A 20,477-nucleotide genomic window follows, 5' to 3' on the forward strand; every position below is an offset into this window, starting at 1 on the left:
TCAAGAACGAACTGCCATTCACAATTGCTACAAAGAGAATAAAATTCCTAGGAATACAACTAACAAAGGATGTAAAGGACCTCTTCAAGGAAAACTACAAACCACCACTCAAGGAAATAAGAGAGGACACAAACAGATGGAAAAACATTCCATGCTCATGGTTAGGAAGAATCAATATCATGAAAATGGCCATACTGTCCAAAGTAATTTATAGATTCAACACTATCCCCATCAAGCTACCAATGACCTTCTTCACAGAACTGGAAAAAATGACCTTAAACTTCATATGGAACCAAAACAGAGCCCACATAGCCAAGACAATTCTAAGCAAAAAGAACAAAGCTGGAGGCATCACGCTACCTGACTTCAAACTATCCTACAAAGCTACAGTAATCAAAACAGCATGGTACTGGTACCAAAACAGAGATATAGACCAATGGAACAGAACAGAGGCCTCGGAGGCAATGCCACCATCTACAACCCATCTGATCTTTGACAAACCTGACAAAAACAAGCAATGGGGAAAGGATTCCCTGTTTAGTAAATGGTGCTGGGAAAACTGGCTAGCCATATGCAGAAAGCAGAAACTGGACCCCTTCCTGACACCTTACACTAAAATCAACTCCAGTTGGATTAAAGACTTAAACATAAGGCCTAACACCATAAAAACCCTAGAAGAAAACCTAGGCGAAACCATTCAGGATGTAGGCATAGGCAAGGACTTCATAACTAAAACACCGAAAGCATTGGCAACAAAAGCCAAAATGGATAAATGGGATCTAATTAAACTCCAGAGCTTCTGTACAGCAAAAGAAACAATCATTAAAGTGAACTGGCAACCAACGGAATGGGAAAAAATTTTTGCAATCTACCCATCTGACAAAGGGCTAATATCCAGAACCTACAAAGAGCTAAAACAGTTTTACAAGAAAAAAAACAAACCCATTCAAAAGTGGGCAAAGGACATGAACAGACACTTTACAAAAGAAGACATTTATGAGGCCAAAAACACATGAAAAAATGCTCATCATCACTGGTCATTAGAGAAATGCAAATCAAAACCACATTGAGATACCATCTCACGCCAGTTAGAATGGTGATCATTAAAAAATCTGGAGACAACAGATGCTGGAGAGGATGTAGAGAAATAGGATCACTTTTACACTGTTGGTGGGAGTGTAACTTAGTTCAACTACTGTGGAAGACAGTGTGGCAATTCCTCAAGGACCTAGAAATAGAAATTCCATTTGACCCAGCATCCCATTACTGTGTATATATCCAAAGGATTATAAATCATTCTATTATAAAAACACATGCACACGTATATTCATTGCAGCACTGTTTACAATAGCAAAGTCCTGGAACCAACCCAAATGACCATCGATGATAGACTGGACAAGGCAAATGTAGCACATATACACCATGGAATATTATGCAGCCATTAAAAATGATGAGTTTGTGTCCTTTGTAGGGACATGGATGAATCTGGAAACCATCATTTTCAGCAAACTGACACAAGAACAGAAAATCAACCACCACATGTTCTCACGCATAGGCGGGTGTGGAATAATGAGAACACATGGACACAAGGAGGGAAGTATCACACACTGGGGTCTGTTGGGGGCAAATAGGGGAGGGACAGTGGGAGGCAGGGAGGTTGGGGAGGGATAACATGGGGAGAAATGCCAGATAGAGGTGATGGGGCGATGGAGGCAGCAAACCACATTGCCATGTATGTACCTATGCAACAATCCTGCATATTTTGCATATGTCCCCAGAACCTAAAGTGCAATAAAAAAAAAAATATATATATATATATATATATATATATATATATATATAAAGAGCTCCGAGCCAGAGACAGGGAAAAGAGTTTGCAGCCAAGGAAAATTATAAAATATAGCATGAAGTCCCTGTACTGTGCTTCTATACCCTGAAATTCATCCTGGGGAAGGGTGACCAGACGCCTCATAATACATGACGAGATCCAAGGCAGAGAGAACTCATGTCCTGTTCTTCTTGTGGAGATTTGATGTATGTTTGGGGAAGGCCAATGGGAAAATGGCATGGAAGATCTAACCACCAGAGGGCCAGAAATTGCCCCCATGTTTCCAAATGCCCCAGAAGATTTTGCAGGTAAGTGAGAGAGAGAGGAGCAGGTCTGCTCCAGGATTGCCCAGGTCAAAGTGAAGTTTCAAGCAGCAGAAGATCTGGGTTACGAGACCCATGTCAGTGATGGGAGAAAGTTACAGCTGCAGTCTTGGAGGCATCCTCAGCTCCACGGTGCTGAGTGGGAGCAAAATGGACACTTATATGAAGATGGGATCTGACCATCTTTAGGAGCAAGCACCATGGGCTATGTGTACCAAGAACGAGGCTGGCCCAGGTGACCTGGGGTGGGGTGGGGGCTGTGATAGGAGACAAGAGTGGACCCATTTTCCTCCTGTGGTGGCTTCACTGGGATTTTCCATAAGCCTCCAGGGAGTTTAGGATAGGCACTAGAAAGAGGCGGAGGTAGAAAACCCTGAAGAAGGGAGAACTCCTGAATAGAACTGAATTTCAAATCAGAAGATACTGGAAAGTTACTGGCTAGGGCTGAAAAGACCCAGAAAGTAGCATTTGGAATGTGACGATGAGAGCTGGCGCAGCTCTGGGAACTAACACCACAGGGTCCCCAGGGAAAGTGGAGGAAGTACTTACGTAAGAGAAAAGACAAATTAACTTGTCAGAGCCATCTGTTAGATAGCTCTAATGCAGTAGATTCTTGCATAATGAAGTATCATTTAGTAGTAGTGGTGAGTGCCCATTTTCTTGCTTCTTTTCAGATTCCATTTGGTGGATTCAAAAGTATTCACAGATTAGCACAGTATTTGCAACCGTGGCACATGAGGACAAAGGTCACGTTGCAGTATTAAACAATTTATATTGTTCTTTAATGTGTAGCATGTGGTTCTAAGTTGGTGGTTCTAGGGACTCCCCAAGTCCCCAGAGGCTTTTAGGGTCTGTGAGATCAAACTGTGTTTTTCTTAAAACACTATTTTCCTTTTTCTTTCTCATGCTTTCACAAGTGTACAGTGGAGTTTTCTAGAGGCTATAAGACACTTTATGCCACTCTTGCTCTGAGAGCTAATGGTGTCTATATTAATGTATTCTGTGTTTTAAGAACTTAGTATGAATTCTAAGATGTAAATGTTGATAAAGTATTCCATGTAAACAAAGGTTGTTTGGAGTTCTCAATAATTTTTGTAGTTTAAAGGAATGATGAAACCAAAAGTTTTTAGACCCTCTGATCCAAGTGTGATACCAGTTCTCTATGTAGGCAGCTTGATAGGCATTTAGCACTAGAACCGCAAATTATGTCATTTTTAATAAAAGTATTTAATATGATTTGATTGCATTTATTAAAAAATTCAAAATCCAGCCATATTTAAATAAATTTGATTTCTTAAAAATGTTAGTCATTTTATGAACAGACACTTCTCAAAAGAAGACATACAAGCAGCCAACAAACATATAAAAAAAGTGTTCCACATCACTAATCATCAGAGAAACGCACATCAAAACCATAATGAGACACCATCTCACAACAGTCAGAAAGGCTATTATTAAAAAGCCAAAAAATATCAGATGCTGGTGAGGCTTTGGAGAAAAGGGAACACTTAAACACTGTTGGTAGGAATATGAATTCGTTTAGCCACTGTGGAAAGCAGTTTGGAGATTTCTCAAAGAACTTAGAACTATCATTCAACCCAGCAATCTCATTCCTGGGTATATATCCAAAAGAAAGTGAATCATTCTACCAAAAATACACATACAGTTGTATGTTCATCATAGTATTACTCACAATGGCAAAGACATGGAATCAACCCAGGTGCCTATCAATGGTGGATTGGATAGAGGAAATGTGGTACGTATGTACTGTATCATGAAATACTACTCAGCCATAAAGAAGAACAAAATCATGTCTTTTACAGCAATTTTGATGTAGCTGGAGGCTATTATCCTAAGCAAATTAACTCAGGAACAGAAAAGCAAATATTACACGTTCTCACTTATAAGTGAAAGCTAAACATTGGGTACTCATAGACATAAAGGTGGCAGCAATAGACAGTGGTAACCACTAGAAGTGGGAGGGAAGGAGAAGAGCAAGGGGTGAAAAACTATTGGGTACCACGCTCACTGCCTGGGCGATGGAACCACCTTAAACCTCCACATCATGCAATATACCCATGTAACAAACCTGCAGGTGTATCCCAAATCTAAAACAAAAGTTGAAAATTTTTTTTAATTGTTAGTCACTTGTTATAATTTGTGTTTGCCTTTAATTTAATTATACTTTAAAATATCTTGGGAGAAAAATAACTTTTTAAGATATAAATAAAAACAATTTGAAATTTTAATATTTCCAAATATTAAACATATTAAATTTCAGATATTTACTCTCAATAGAACATAAATTAGGTAAAATTCTTCATTATAGCAACAAAATGAGGCAGTAACCATGTGTAGAAATAAGCATGAAGTGAAGGCAGGAAAATAAATTTTAGAGAATAATGTCTAATTACTTACTAATTAGCATTTTTATTTTACTAGTCCTATGAACATGACTAACCATCAGGACATCTACATATATGCAATAATAATTTAATTCCATAGCTGTTGCTATTTTGCCACCTTTCAAGTACATAAAAAACATAGCTTTACCCAAAATTTTCAATTTTGTCACTATGAAGGTTACTTAAATATGAAGGTATACCTATGAAGAGTAATAGTATATTGCATTTAACATATGAGACGAGGACTATCATTTATATATTTCCCTGGGCCTCACAGAAGTTAGGGGCAGCCCATATGTTTTCAGCACCTCATCAACTCCTCTAATAACCTTGTGAAATAGTTTTTATTTCCCTAAACCACAGATAACTAAATTGAACATTAGAGAAATTAAGCCTTAACCAAAGTCATCCAACTCATGAGTTGGAGCTTGGATTCTATCACAGGTCTGTCTGAATCAGAATCCACAATGCTTCACAGTTAAATACATGTGTGGCAAACAGGGTAGAATCCAGGACGCCCCAGAGGATATGATGTGCTTCTAGGATGGTGGTTTTTTTTTAAGCACTATTTTTTTTCTGAGTATAAACTAATGTATGCTTACTAAAAACCTTTTTTTCTTTTTGAGGTGGAGTTTTGCTCTTGTTACCCAGGCTAGAGGGCAGTGGCCCAATCTCAGCTCACCGCAACCTCTGCCTTACAGGTTCAAGCGATTCTTCTGCCTCAGCTTGCTGAGTAGCTGGGATTACAGGTGCCCGCTGCCATGCCCAGCTAATTTTTATTTTTTTGTATTTTTAGTAGAGATGGGGTTTCTCCATGTTGGTCAGGCTGGTCTTGAATTCCCAACCTTAGGCGATCCACCCGCCTAGGCCTCCCAGAGTGCTAGGAGTACAGGCCTGAGCCACCACGCCTGGCCAAAACTTGTTAATCAAATAAAGGAATTACAAAGAAAAAAAAAACACTCCAAGATCACCTGTACACCATCCAGAAAGAGCTCCCTTAAAAACTGAGTGGGGCAGGGGAAAGAAATTCTTTTCCAGAGTTTTTTCTCTGCTTTTATACACACACACACACACACACACAACCCACGCACACGTGCACACACATACTGTTAAAATGTGATTGTTATAAATTGTTTTATAATCAGTATTTCACACTTTTGTGGATATATTTCCAGTTGCATAAATATAATTCTACATAATTATTTAAGGACTATATAGTATTCTATTTCTGTAGCTGTGTCACTGTTTACTTAAACTCTCCCCTATTTTTTATTTTATTTTTATTTTTCAGAGACATGGTCTTCCTCTATCATCCAGGCTGGAGTGCAGTGGTGCAATCACAGTTTGCTACAGGCTCAAACTCCCAGGCTCAAGTGGTCCTCCTGCCTCAGCTTCCCTAGTAGCTGGGACCACAGGCCCACACCACCATGCTCTGCTAATTTATCTATTTATTTTTGCAGAGACAGGGTTTCACTTTCTTGTACAGGCTGGTCTCGAACTCCTGGCCTCAAGTGATCTTCCCACCTTGACCTCCCAAAGTCCTGAGATTACAGGCATGAGCCACCATACCCAGGCTAACCTCTCTCTTATCCAGTTTTCACTATTACAAATAACACTTGGATAGTCTTAGTGTGTTTGATTATTTTCTTAGGAAAAATTGTTAAAGACAAAATTCTGGAGTCGAAAGACAGCACATTTTAAGACTTGATATATTTGTCAAACTTCCCTGTTGTACCAATTTGTATTCCCACTAGCGCTATTTGCAAGCAGGTTTCCTCAAACCTCTACCAGCTCTGAATATTATTTCTCTTTCTCTTTAATCTTTGCCAATTTCACAAACCACCGTGATATCTCATGATTATTTGAATTTGTATTGCTTTGATTACTAGTGAAATATATTTTATTATGCTGCTAGGCCATTTTTACTTCTTTTATGAACTGCTTTTTCATAGTCATGTCCTTTGCTTATTTTTAATTTGAGATGATTGCCTTTTTAAAATTAATTTTTAAGAGTGTTTCTTTCGGGCCAAGCATGGTGGCTCACGCCTGTAATCCCAGGACTTTGCAAGGCTGAGGTGGGCAGATCACAAGGTCAGGAGTTCAAGACCAGCCTGGCCAACATGGTAAAACCCTGTCTTTACTAAAAATACAAAAAAATTAGCCGGACATGGCGGCGAGCACCTGTAACCCCAACTACTCAGGAGGCTGAGGCAGGAGAATTGTTTGATCCCAGGAGGCAGAGGTTGCAGTGAGCCAAAATCACGCCATTGCACTCCAGTCTGGGCAACAGGGTGAGACTCCATCTCTAAAAAAAAGAAAAGAAAAAAGAAAAAGTATTTCTTACAGCTACGTTAGCCTTTAGCTTGCTATAAGGTCTTAAAGTTACTTTAAAAAGCATACAGGTTTTGCCTGATAAACAAAGTAGCATGTGTTTATTATTCAAAAAAATAAAACCTGGAAAATACAGGAGGTAAAAGGGTAAAAATTGCCAATAATCTCACCACATTCTCTTCTTTTTAAAAAATGTGCAAAGTAAGAAGTGAATGTTTTTCCTTCCTCTCTCTACATGATAATTTTTTCAGCTGTTCAGTATGTGTTCTTTTATAAATAAGATTTATCTGCATATTAAGCCAGGCGTGGTGGCTCATGCCTGTAATCCCAGCACTTTGGGAGGCTGAACCGAACCAGATTACCTGAGGTCGGGAGTTTGAGACCAGCCTGACCAACATGAAGAAACCCCGTCTCTACTAAAAATACAAAATTAGCCAGGCATGGTGGTGCATGCCTGTAATTCCAGCTGCTCAGGAAGCTGAGGCAGGAGAATCGCTTGAACCCAGGAGGCGGAGGCTGCAGTGAGCGGAGATCAGGCCATTTCACACCAGCCTGGGCAACAAGAGTGAAACTCTGTCTCAAAAAAAAAAAAAAATTTATCTGCATATTAAAGATTGTAATTTTTCTCTTAACTGTATTTCTCACCATCATCATCATCATCACCAGTAGAACCTTTGTAATTATTTCTATTAATTTTTTTCTATTATATTCTCTGGTTTTTCTTAGAAAGGCCATCTGCCTTCTTAAGGACATATAAATATCAAAACCCAAATATTTTGATAATTTTATGATTTCATTTTTACAATTAATCCCTTAATTCATATGGAATCTATTCTGGCATATTGTGTAAAGTAATGATCTAACTTAGATGATTATCCACAACATATATTAAAGTGTCCATCCCTTTGAAACTGATTTTTAAAGTCATATTCATCATTTAATAATTTATTGTATGTGCTTTTGAACTTTGTGTTTTGGTCCAATTTTACACACTAAAAAATCTAGCAAGACTGTTATAATTATTACTCTTGGTGTTATTTTATTTATTTGTCTACTTTTTTAGAGATGGGGGTCTTTCTATTTTGCCCAGGCCAATATTGAACTCCTGAGCTCAAGCAATCTTCCCACCTCGGCCCCACACAGGTTGAGATTATTGGTGTGAGCCATTGCACCTGGCCTACTCTTGTTTTTAGAAGTTTTCTGACTATTCAGTTTATTCTTCAGACAAATTTTTGAATTATTTTGCCAAGATGCTTTAGAATTCTTATTGGCAATAATGTTAGGCATTTTATTACTTTGGGAAAACTGATATCTTTTCAGTAATGACTATTTTCATCCAGGACCACAGCATTTCCCCACCATAATTACAATCTTTTATGTTCCTTAATAGAGCTCATCTGGACATTTCTTTCTAAATCTATTCCTGGGAGTTTTGTAATTTTTATTATTGGAACCATTTTTTTTTTTCTATCGAAACATCTAACTGACTGTTATTGGGAAAAGATGGAAAGGTTTTTAGACAGGTGACTTCAGGGATATTAAATTAGTCAAAGGAAGTTAAACAGAGCGGGGGCACTGTCAGAAGCGGACATAACACGCCATGTCTCTATGGTACATCCTGTTACTGAGAAGAAGGAAATACAAGTTCACTGAAAAAAATGAAATTGATGCCCTCCTTATCTAGTCCACATGACTTCAAAGAAACAATCTTTTTTTTAATGTTCTCTAGGGCATGAAATAATTTGAAGACAGTTTCATGTCTTCTTCTATGCCTGAGTGTACATTTTTTTTGACAATTTATTTACTTTGTCTGCTGGTGACAAAGAACTTGAGATCTCCATTGCTATAGCAGCAGTAGGTCCCTCCCCAGGCTGCTGTGTGTGAAATAGTCCTGAAGCCTGGCTCATTTCCTTTGCCACCCATCCTAATGGGTTCCCCCAAACTTTATCTAATCTAAAACAAATAATGAAATAGCAAAAGTAGGATTGTGTTTATCTAACAAAAAGTGTGAAACAGCCATTAGTTTGGTGAGTTTAATCTTATATCAGATTTCTGGTTGGTACATTTAAAACTTCTATAAGGCAAAGACACCACCAATACTTTTTTAAAGTCACAGACAGGAGTACATATTTAAAACTCACATAATCCAAAAATAGATAAGAAGACCATATATGGCACTCAGACATATCAGGGAAAAATCAAATAACCAGATGTAAAAATGGGTAAAGGATTTGTTTAGGCATTTCCCAGAAGAGCATACCTGATGGTCAATAAATGTTTGAAAAGACAAAATTCTTCATCAGTGATCCTAGAAATCAAAACAATGGCCTACCAATTCACACATTATTTTTATGTAAAAAAAAAAGTATGGCACCTTTTTTTTTTAACAAAAGAAAGCTTTTATTCTAAATCAGGACCTAGAATAAAATAAGATCTCTAATATTCTGCTGGTGGTAGTATAAATTAGTTCAACCAGTTCAGAGAGCATTTAGATAATATCTAATAGAATTTTAGATATTCATACCTCAAGATCCAGCAATTCCATTTCTGAATATATTCCTAAGAGAATCTCTTGCATGGGTGCTCAAGGAAACACGTATAAGGGTGCCCCTTATACATAATAATGGAGCAGCATTATTTGTAGTAATAAAAAATTGGAAGCAACTTATATGTACATTAATAGGAGAACAGAAATATACATGTATTTCATAATAGAATAGCGAATAAACTATATCTATATGTAAATATTGACAAACAAATTTCAAATATGTAATAGTGGATGAAAATGCTGCAGAATAATTTCTATAGTTTGACACCATTTATGTGAAGTTCCAATTCATACAAATAATATCATAAATTGTTTATGTATACATACCTCTGCAGTAAAACAAGAAAGACATCTAGTGAAAAAGGAGGCAGCTTGAATCAGAGGAAGTGAAAAAGAGGCTTCCACTCTCTCTCTCTCAAGCTTTTCTTGAAAAAAAACCACAACAAACTCAAATATGAAAATAGGGGAATACTTGCTAATTACTGATAGTGGAAATATGGATGCTCATTATTGCTTTCTGTACTTTCCTATATGTTAAAACATGTCATATTTAAAAGTAGGTTGAAATCACCGACTTTTCTAATGAAAGGTTATCTAGACTATTTCTGTGGTAAGAACACCTCTTGGGCTTCATCCTCTGTGACAAACAAAACATAGCCTTCTTATTGCTACTATGCCTTGAATCTACGTGTATACAACAAAGCACCCACGGTTATTCTTTTTTTTTTTTTTGAAACAGAGTCTCACTGTCGCCCAGGCTGGAATGCCGTGGCACAATCTCGGCTACTGCAACCTCCGCCTCCTGGGTTCAAGTGATTCTCCTACCTGGGCCTCCCAAGTAGCTGGAATTACATGCATGTGCCACCACGCCTGGCTAATTTTTTTGTATTTTTAGTGGAGATGGGGTTTCACCATGTTAGCCAGAACGATCTTGAACTTTTGGTCTCAAATGATCTGCCCACCTCAGCCTCCCAAAGTGCTGGGATTACAGGCCTGAGCCACCACACTCGGCCACCCATGGTTATTCTTTACAAGTCTTTGGTTTTGTAGATTCAGAAAATATTCTCTACCAATTCAGAGAAATTATCAAGCTCTGAGGAACTGCTTATGACAGCTAGTCTAGAAATGACTATATGGGCTCGGCATGGTGGCTCATGCCTGTAATCCCAACAAAATTTTGGGAAGCCGAGGCAGGAGGATTAGTTGAGCCCAGGATTTTGAGACCAGCCTGGGCAACATGAGGTAAACCTGTCTCTACCCACCCCCTACCCCCACAAAAATACAAAAATACAAAATTTAGCAGGGAATGGTGGCATATGTCTGTAATCCCAGCTATTTGGGAGGCTGAGATGAGAGGACTGATTGAGCCCAGGAAATCAAGGCTGCAGTGAGCCATGATCACACCTCTGCAATCCAATCTGGTCAACAGAGTGAGACCCTGTCTCAAAAAAATTTTTTTTAAATAAAGAAAAAAAGATGACTATATGAAGATTGATTTTTCATTATCTAAAAAACTAGACATCACTAGATAGTATATGCTAATTTTCTATTAGACTCCAGAAAGAAAAAGCTAGTGTTACCTTTAAAAAAAACAACTTTTCTTTTGTCAATAACAACTGAATGATTCAGATTTTCTTTATGCCTGGACTTTTAGGAAGCTAGAGCTAATGATAATCAGTTGGATTTATCATTTTATCCTAGATAATTACCTTTTCATTTCTCCCATATCATTTTTATTTTCATTTATTATTTATTTAACTGCTATATTTGCATATGTTTAAAAGTTTTACATCCATGTAGAAGGAGGTACATTTTAAGGTAATAAGCAACTCAATCAATGGATAGATGGATAGATGGATAGATGGATGGATGGATGGATGGATTTATAACCCATGAGATTATATTATTAATTTATCCTGAAAAATATGACTGCCAAATAAACTAGAATAGTTTATCAGCTGATCAACACATTTGCTTGCCAGCATAAGAGCCTGCTTAAGAAAAAATTTCCATCAAGAAGGTTACTCAGTGAGTATGGAGTCAGTCTTCCTCACTATAATTCACACTATATAGCTGCCAATTGTAGTTCCCAAAATAAAACCCTAGTCTTATCATATACCTGCTCAAAACTTCAGAAGTTCCATATTCTCTTTGGAATTAAGTAGACATTCCTTAGCTGGGCATCCCACTGCCTTGGACAAACTGGAAAATCAGTAGTGTTCTGAGCACCCCTCGCTTTCCCATTCCTATCTTTTAAAATACTGCTTCCTCCACGTCTATACCTCCCCACCACAGAATCCTACCCATGCCTATATGCCCACCTCAAAAGTCATGTGGTAATAATCACAGCAGGTATTCCTGCTAAATCACTTAACACTCACACAACCTTCATACAACAATTGCATACTTATATAATTATTATTAACCCATTTTACAGATAAGAAAAACTAAGGTTCAAAGAGGTAACTTTCCCAAACACACACAACTAATGAGCAATTAAACTGGGACTCAAACCCAGGCAGCCTAGCCCTGGAGTCCGTGCTGTATGGAGTACACTATGCTGCACTTTTTTTTCTTTTAAATAAACAACAGTGATTTATTTCTCAGAGTTCTGGAAGCTGAGAAGTTCAATATCAAGGGAGATTCAGTGTCTGGTAAGAACCTGCTTTCTGGTTCACAGATGATGGATTCTGGTTGCTTCCTCAGATGGTGGTAGGGGTCAGGCAGCTCTCCCTCTCTGGATTCCACCCACTGGGGCACTGTATGCCTGGTTCTCTCCTTTTTTTTTTTTTTTTTTGTAGATAGTCTTGCTCTATCGCCCAGGCTGGAGTGTGGCTCACTGCAGCCTTGAACTCCTGGGCTCAAGTGATCCTCCTACCTTAGCCTCCTGAGTAGCTGGGGACTACAGGCATGCACCATCATGCTCAGCTAATTTTTGTATTTTTTATAGAGACAGGGTTTTACCATGTTGCCCAGGCTGGTCTCAAACTCCCGAGCTCAAGCCATCCACCTGCCTTGGCCTCCCAAAATGCTGGGATTAAAGGCATGCACCACCACGCCTGGCCAGTTCTCAGCCCTTCTGATTAACTGTAAGCACCCCATACAATGCCATTGTGTTTCTTATTCTGCCTAGCACAAGTTGATATATATGTATCTACTTACAATCATAGTAAGTAAGAGCTCAGGTATGGAGGCCAAAGACCTGGGTTCAAATGCCAGCTCAGCTGCTTGCCAGCTATATAGCTTTAGGCAAACTACAGCCTGTCTGAGCCACAGGTTCCTCCAATATAATATAGTACCCAACCATGGTAGACAAAGCTAATTGCTTACCAATATTTGCATTTTCTTTTTTGGTACCCCAATAGGCTTCATTTCTGAGCTGCCCTAGTTGGAGCCAGGCAGAGAGGGGGAGCAGAAAGTCAATGAAATCTGGCCAATAATATCTGGGCAGAAATGATGCAGGCTACTCCCAGGCTTGGTCCCTAAAACTTCTCAAGACCCTCTACACGATTTCTCCTTCTCCATCATCTGGCTGGAACTAGGGGAGACTCTAAACTCCAGAAGATGGCAGAGCACCTGGATGGCAGGAGCCTGGGCCCTGAATGGCTGTCAGGAGCAGAGCGTCCCTGCCCTACTCCACACCCATTCACATTAGACTGAAATTTGAGGGAGAAATAAAATTTCTTGCATTAAGACTCAGGGGCTGCTTTTTATAACAGTTAGCCTATCAGGTTTACTTACTATTGCTGGAGAAAATCACATAATACCATGGCTTGTTACACTAAGCAGTTATTTTTATCATCTTTCATTATGCCTTCAATATTTCCAGAATCCATATTCTACTTTTCTAATCAACTCATGATCCCATTCATTATAGTGACTATTTCAAACCTTCTCCATGGTCCTTTAGCCATTGACCCTGCCACTCACTCTCAGCAGGTCACTTTGTCTCCTACACATCAAGAAAATAGGAGTCGTGAGAAAAGAATGTTCTCAACTTCCTGCTACCTGGGAGACATGACCTAAATCTGTACCCACACTCTGTTCTTCTCCTCCTTTTAAGATCGAAGAGCTTCCCTCCTCCCATACTCTGGAGTCTATTTTATTTTCTCAGAGCCATAGGCAATGTGTTCTTTTTCATATCTTCAATCCCCCATGTCATTCCTATCAGCATTTAAACATGGTCTAACCTCTCCCATCCTAAACACAAACCAAATGCAACCACCCTACCCTCCAACCTGGGGCCACCAGCCCGCACACTGTGCCTCTTCCCCTTCCATAGCCAGCCCTTTCAAGAGCAGTTCACAGGCTCTCAGTCACTTCCTTGTCTCCCACTCACTACCCCACCTGCCCTCACCTGGCTTCCGACTTTATCCCTCCACCCAACAGCTCCCCTAAAGTCATTCAGAAGCTGCTTTCGATCTTCATCTCATTAACCTTGGTTGCATATGACACGACAGACTGCTCCTTCCTTCTGGAAACAGCCTCCTTCCTCACGTACAGATCACTGCATTCTCCTGCTTCCTTGGCTTCTCCTTCTCAGTGCCCTCGGTGGGCTCATCCCTCTCACAAGTGTCCAGGTCTCAGGCATCGCTTCTTACCCAACGGTCTCTTCTTAAATGACCTCACCTAGTTTGATGGCCTCAGTGATCACTGGAACCCTCATTACTGTCAAATTTACACTCCTAGTGCTCCACACCTCTCCTCTAAATTCCAGATTCATAGATAAAACTGCCTCCTTAAATGTCTCAAAGAAATCTCAAGCTAAAGATGTTGAAAATAAACTCACCATCTGTTATGGGTTGAATTGTATCTTCCCAAGAAAGCTAGGTTGAAATTCTAACCCCAGTATCTCAGATCAGAATAGAACCTCATTTGGAGATAGGGTCTTTACAGAGGCAGTTAAGTTAAAATTAGGTTATTAGCATGGGCCCTAAGTATGACAGATGTCCTTATAAAAGGGGGAAATTTGGGCACAGAGACACACACAGATAAATTTGATACATATAAATAGTGTACATAATAATGAAATGAATTCCCGTGTCACCCAACTTAAGAAACAGAACAAAACCAATGGCTTTAGCTCCTAGTGTGTACCTCTTCATGATCAAACTGCCTTCCCTCCTCCAAAAAGTAATGATTATCCTGCTATCTGGAAATTTGCAGTTTCCTTGCTTATCTTTAGTTTTATCACATATATAGTAATCAGTAGCATCAGTCCGAAGGTTTTTCACCTTTATGAATAAGTAATCCTGTGATATTCTTCTCTGACATGCTTTTTTATGTTGTAAAATACATCCATTTGAGGGTTGAAAAACTATCTCTTGGGTACTATATTAGTCAGTGTTCTCTAGAGGAACAGAACTAATGGAATATATATATACACACACACATACATACACACATGCATACATACATATATAGGGGAGTTTATTAAGTATTAACTAACACGATCACAAGGTCCCACAATAGGCCATCTGCAGGCTGAGGAGCAAGGAGAGCCAGTCTGAGTCCCAAAACTGAAGAACTTGGGGTCCAATGTTTGAGGGGAGGAAGCATCCAGCACAGGAGAAAGATGTAGGCTGGGAGGTTATGCCAGTCTCTCTTTCCACATTTTTCTGCCTGCTTATATTCTGGCCATGCTGGCAGCTGATTCGATTGTACCCACCAGGATTAAGGTAGAGTCTGCCTTTCCCAGCCCACTGACTCAAATGTTAATCTCCTTTGGCAACACCGTCACAGACACAACCAGGATCAATACTTTGTATCCTTCAATCCAATCAAGTTGACAGTATTAACCATCACAGGTACTGTGCTAACTAGCTGGGTGATGAGATCATTCATATGCCAAACTTCAGCATCATGCAAACTTCAGCATCATGTAACCTGCAACATGTACCCTCTGAATCTAAAAGTTGAAATTAAAAAATAAATAAATAAGGATAAAACCATGTTGGAATTTACAGCTACTGTCTTTACAAATTGTCTTTACTACTCTATAATCATCTATTGTGTGAATAGATAAAAACTGTTTCTTCTCTGCTCCATTCACTGAACATTTTGGTGATTTGTAGTATTTTATTTTTACCAAAATATTGCTATAAATATTTTTGTCTCCTGGTGCACATATCCAAGATTTTCTTGTTCATCTATACCATGGGGAATCAGCATTTTATATGATATATTTATCAACTACTCTCATAGATTACCAGAAGTGTCTAGCTCTGACAATGCCAAGTCTTGGCAGGATGTGAAACAACTGGAGCTTTTTCACATGACTGGAGGGCATATAAGACGGTATGAGTATCCAGCATAACAGATACTCTAATAAATCAATCTTAGGTGAGTAACATTATATTGCCACCAGTTAAAAGGATATGTTGTTAATAAAAAAAGTCCAGAGCAGGTGAAGCAGGGCTACTAGTAAGCATACTGTTAGAGTCCTATTCTCACAAGAGGCTCACTGAGGCTGGAGGAGTGGCCTTCTGCTGTTTTGCAGTGAGGTCCCTGAAGCATGACAGCCTCATGGTTGAGAAAATCTCTTACCAAGCCAAGTCACCTCGATCTAACATCTGGATTCCAGGTACTATTTCTTACTACACCCCCAAAACCTTCTTACCACACACCTGTGTAATCACAATGCAATTCAGTGATAGTGACCAGACTGAAATATATACATGTAATTATATGTAATACATTACATATTATACATATTATATATATATATAACATATATTACATGTATATATTTCAATCTGGTCACTATATATATATAGTCACTATATATATATATAATATATTATATATATATATATTACAGGGCTGAGAAGGATGATGGGAGAATGCACCATCAGATTGACTATAAATACCAAATTACTTTCAAAAGCAGTTAACCCTCATAATACCACAAAGACAGTATACAGAACCTATAAAGAGCTCATGTTGTAAATATCTTCTCCAAGATCGTAGCTTGTCTGTTTACTTTCTTTAGGATATCTTTTAATAAGCAGAAGATCTTAATTTAAGGCAGTTAGATTTATCAATGTAGTTAATTTTATTAATCGTTTCCTTTATGGTTTGCAATTTGAAGATTTTAATTGAGATGTAGTTTCTCATTGTGAGGGGGAAGAGATCATTTCCTGTGTGTTTGTTTTTACATCTTGTCTATCACATTTTTAAAACAGTTTTATTGAAATATATAAATTCCACCAACTCACCCATTCCATCCATCACAGTTTGGTGATTTAAAAAAATATATTCACAGAGTTGTATAGCTATCATCACAGTCTAATTTTAGAACATTTATATTACCCCAAAAAGAAATCCTGTACTCACTCACTGGCAGTCATTCTCCTTTCCTCCTTACTCCCCATCCCTAGTACAGCTCTAGGCAGCCACTAACCTACTTTCTAACTCTATAGCTTTGCCTATTCTGAATATTTTCTATAAATGGAACCATATAATATGTGATCTTTTGTGATTGTCTTTCACTTAGTATATTTTTTAGGTTTACCCATGTTGTAGCACATACCAGCACTTCATTCCTTTTTACGTCTGAATAATATTCTGTTGTGTGGATGTGTGACATCTTGTTTATCCATTTATCAGTGATGGACACTTGGATTGTTTCTAGTTTTCTCCTATTGTGTATAATGCTGCTATAAACATTCATGTACACATTTTTTGAGCACTTATATTTTCACTTTTCCTGAATATATACCTAGAAGTTTATATGAACAGTTTATGGTAACTCTATGTTTAGCTTTTTGAAGAACTGTCAAACTCCTTTTCACTGTAGTACATCATTTTCATTCCCACTAACAACGTATAAGGGTTCCAAATTCTTTACCTCTTCCTTAATGCTTATTGTTTCTACCTTTCCATCCAAGTGTGTGGTGGTGAGAGAGTGAGTTGTGTCTTGTTATGAATTTAATGTATATTTCTCTAATGACTAAATGATGTTGAGCATGTTTTCATGTAGGTTTTTCACCATTTGTGTATCTCTTTTGGGAAAATGTCTGTTCAGATCCCACCAATTGGCCATTTATATGTCTCTTTTGGGAAAATATCAGTTTAAATCCCTTGCCCATTTTAAAATTGAGCTATTCTTTTTATTATTGAGTTGTAAGAGTCCTGAGTATATTCTGAATATACAACCTCTATATCTCTTAGTCTTTTATATTATCTGTTTCTTTTCTTTGCATATGTGCTGTCTCCTAATTTTTTCAAATCTATCTTCTAGTTCTGTAATTCTCTCTTCAGCTATTTCTAATATGATGTTTAAGAGATCAAATATATACCCAAGTACATGTTAAATGATCCAAAAAGGCATCTTTATATTAAATAATTGCAAAACTTATTATATAGAAATATTCTGCTTCTTAATACACTTGTGAAAACTACTTAAACAGTACACTTAAAATCTGTACAAACACTGTAAGTTACACTTCAATTTAAAAAAAGAAATCATTAAAAGCTGAGACTCAGAACCTGGTACAGAAACTTAATTACTGGGGTAAATAGGGTGGGGCAGGAAGGATAAAGGCAGAAGCTGTCTTAAGTTTGAGAAAATAGTCATTCAATGTTAATTGAAGGATCACTACAGGAATGAAAAATGAACAGATTAATTTAACAAAATTGGTTTTCATGTACTGCTTTGTGAGGCCAGTGTCATTATTTTGTAGTCAAAATACTCCCAGAGTTCTAAGCTTTATAATGTTTCTGATTGCTACTAAAGACTAATATTGTCTGTTTGATAGAGCATTCTGTATTCTTGCAACGCAGAGAGAGATTTCAGGCCATAAGGACTGTGAAGCACTACTGTTGTAACCAAGGAAACTTGTACAAACATCTTTTCTGGAGCACATTTGAGAACATGGTTTTCTGTGTGCTAAAGTGATATTTTGGCATGACACCCAGGAGAATGACTTTCAGTCCTGTAGTTTTAGGAGAAAATTATGCCCTTCTGTTGACCAGAGATCAATATGTAGGCAACAGGTGGACCTACCCTTTGAGTCACTTTTCTAAAAATGTGCTCTCAGAACACTGCTAGCCCCTGGCAGATTTACAAGAAAGAGCAATGAGCCTTTCTTTGGTTCAGTGTGCCTTTCTCACATTTGAAGTATAAAATCGTGACTTTCACAGAAAGGCTGTTATAGTCTTAACAACCAATTCATTCTTAAAGCTTCTACTATGCTTTACCAGAAAAGTCAGCTTATATCTAACATTATTAGTTCTCTTATTTCTTCAACTAATAAAAATGGACTAGAGGCTCAAAATGGCTTTCTGAAATGAAAAATATCGATACAAAGTATAATAAATACAATAACTCAGAAAAGTGTCATAATTGTAAATGGTGATCACAAATTCTATGCAACTATAGACTGTGAATCTTTATGCTCTGGTTCAAGGTAATCTGCAGATGGGATAATTTCATACATCCAACACAAAAAAGAAAATGCAAAAAGAAAGTATGCCCGGTGATGAAACCATTAAATAGAATTTTCCTCAACTAATAATCCATTTAACCCTATTCCTTGATACAGTGTTCTGAAATTTTGTCAAACAATTGTATGAAGCCAGCCAAGCTTCCCCATAATTTACAAATAAAGAAGAGTGAACTCTCTAGTAAACTAATGAAGTTTTTCTAGCACAATCACTGAATAATGTATTTCAGGAGGGAACCAATGTATTTAGTCACTAAAGGCAGAGACCAATATTACTGATATCATTCACAGTTTTACTTCTTATTGCAAAGTTAGACACAGACCACACTGTTGATAAGAAGTTTATAAAACTTCCATAAATACTAAAATACAGTGCTGGAGAGGAAACAGAGTGAAATATTAGATAATCTCATATCACATAGAACAACTGGAGTCACATAATGACAACAGCATATGATGTGGACTCACTGTCACACATTCACGTTGTGTGTATGCACGTGTGTATTTGTGTCTTTTCAGTTAGATGGAACCTCTGATAAGCTGACAGTATCCACCCTTAGCACACGTCCTAGTCATCCATGAACAAGAAGCACTTGATGGCATTAGTTCCACTAACCTCCTGTTATTAAAGAGCAGACCTTCATTATTTGAAAGCTCCTTTGTGAGAGGTGATATGAACTTGGGTCACTGTTGACAGATGTGGACTTCTAGGAAGAAGGTTTTTATGAGAGTAAAAGAATTTTTTCCTGACTACCTAGCCTCACATTCTTTCATTTACAGAATGCATTGGCATTCAACACTGCCATCCCTGGTCTTGATTTGATGTTGAAGCAAATAATGGCAATTATAAATATGATCACATTACATCCACTAACATTAAAACTATTTAGCATGCTATGTGGGGGGGAAAATGGGTAATGCCTAAAAAAAAATCTACTTTTCACACTGTCATAGGAAAAAATACCTATGAGGCCATATATAGAAATTCAATTTCATTCAGAATACTCACATGAAATCATATATAGAAACACTTCTACATTACATAATACTATTAATGCCAGGAAGCATTGAGAAGACTGTCTGTTGTCTGATCGAGGACACTTCAGTGAGTAAAAATGGGTACTTTTAAGAATTTTATTGGGATAAATAGACATGAACTGGGACTATCCCAGAGATGTATGATTACCCTAGTAAAGGATAGTTCTAGCTTCAGGTGACTTGTTCAAGTATTATATGCATATTATCAACATATTGAATATCATAAAACTATCACTCCAGGGCTGAAGTATAATGATTTTTAATGTTGAGGATGAGGTATCAAGATTTCTTTTAGAAGACTGAATTATGACACAAATGATTTGATTGCTATGCATTTCAATTTTTTTCAATCCTAGATGATTTTCTTCACTCACAGGAGAAATAAACTGATCCTACATAATGAACATATTAAAAAATTTAAGAACATGCCTGCAAAAAAAAAAAAAAAAAAAAAAACACGAAGAAGTACTTTATGAAGCTGAACTCACCTGGAATGCATTTGATAATTCATCCACTGTCTCTCAAATGGAGACATCCAATCTCAAGTGCCTAGTTTTG

The sequence above is a fragment of the Aotus nancymaae genome, unplaced genomic scaffold (genome assembly GCF_030222135.1).
Source record: "Aotus nancymaae isolate 86718 unplaced genomic scaffold, 86718_ANA_hifiasm-v0.15.2.pri h1tg000006l, whole genome shotgun sequence".
Taxonomy (NCBI): domain Eukaryota; kingdom Metazoa; phylum Chordata; class Mammalia; order Primates; family Aotidae; genus Aotus; species Aotus nancymaae.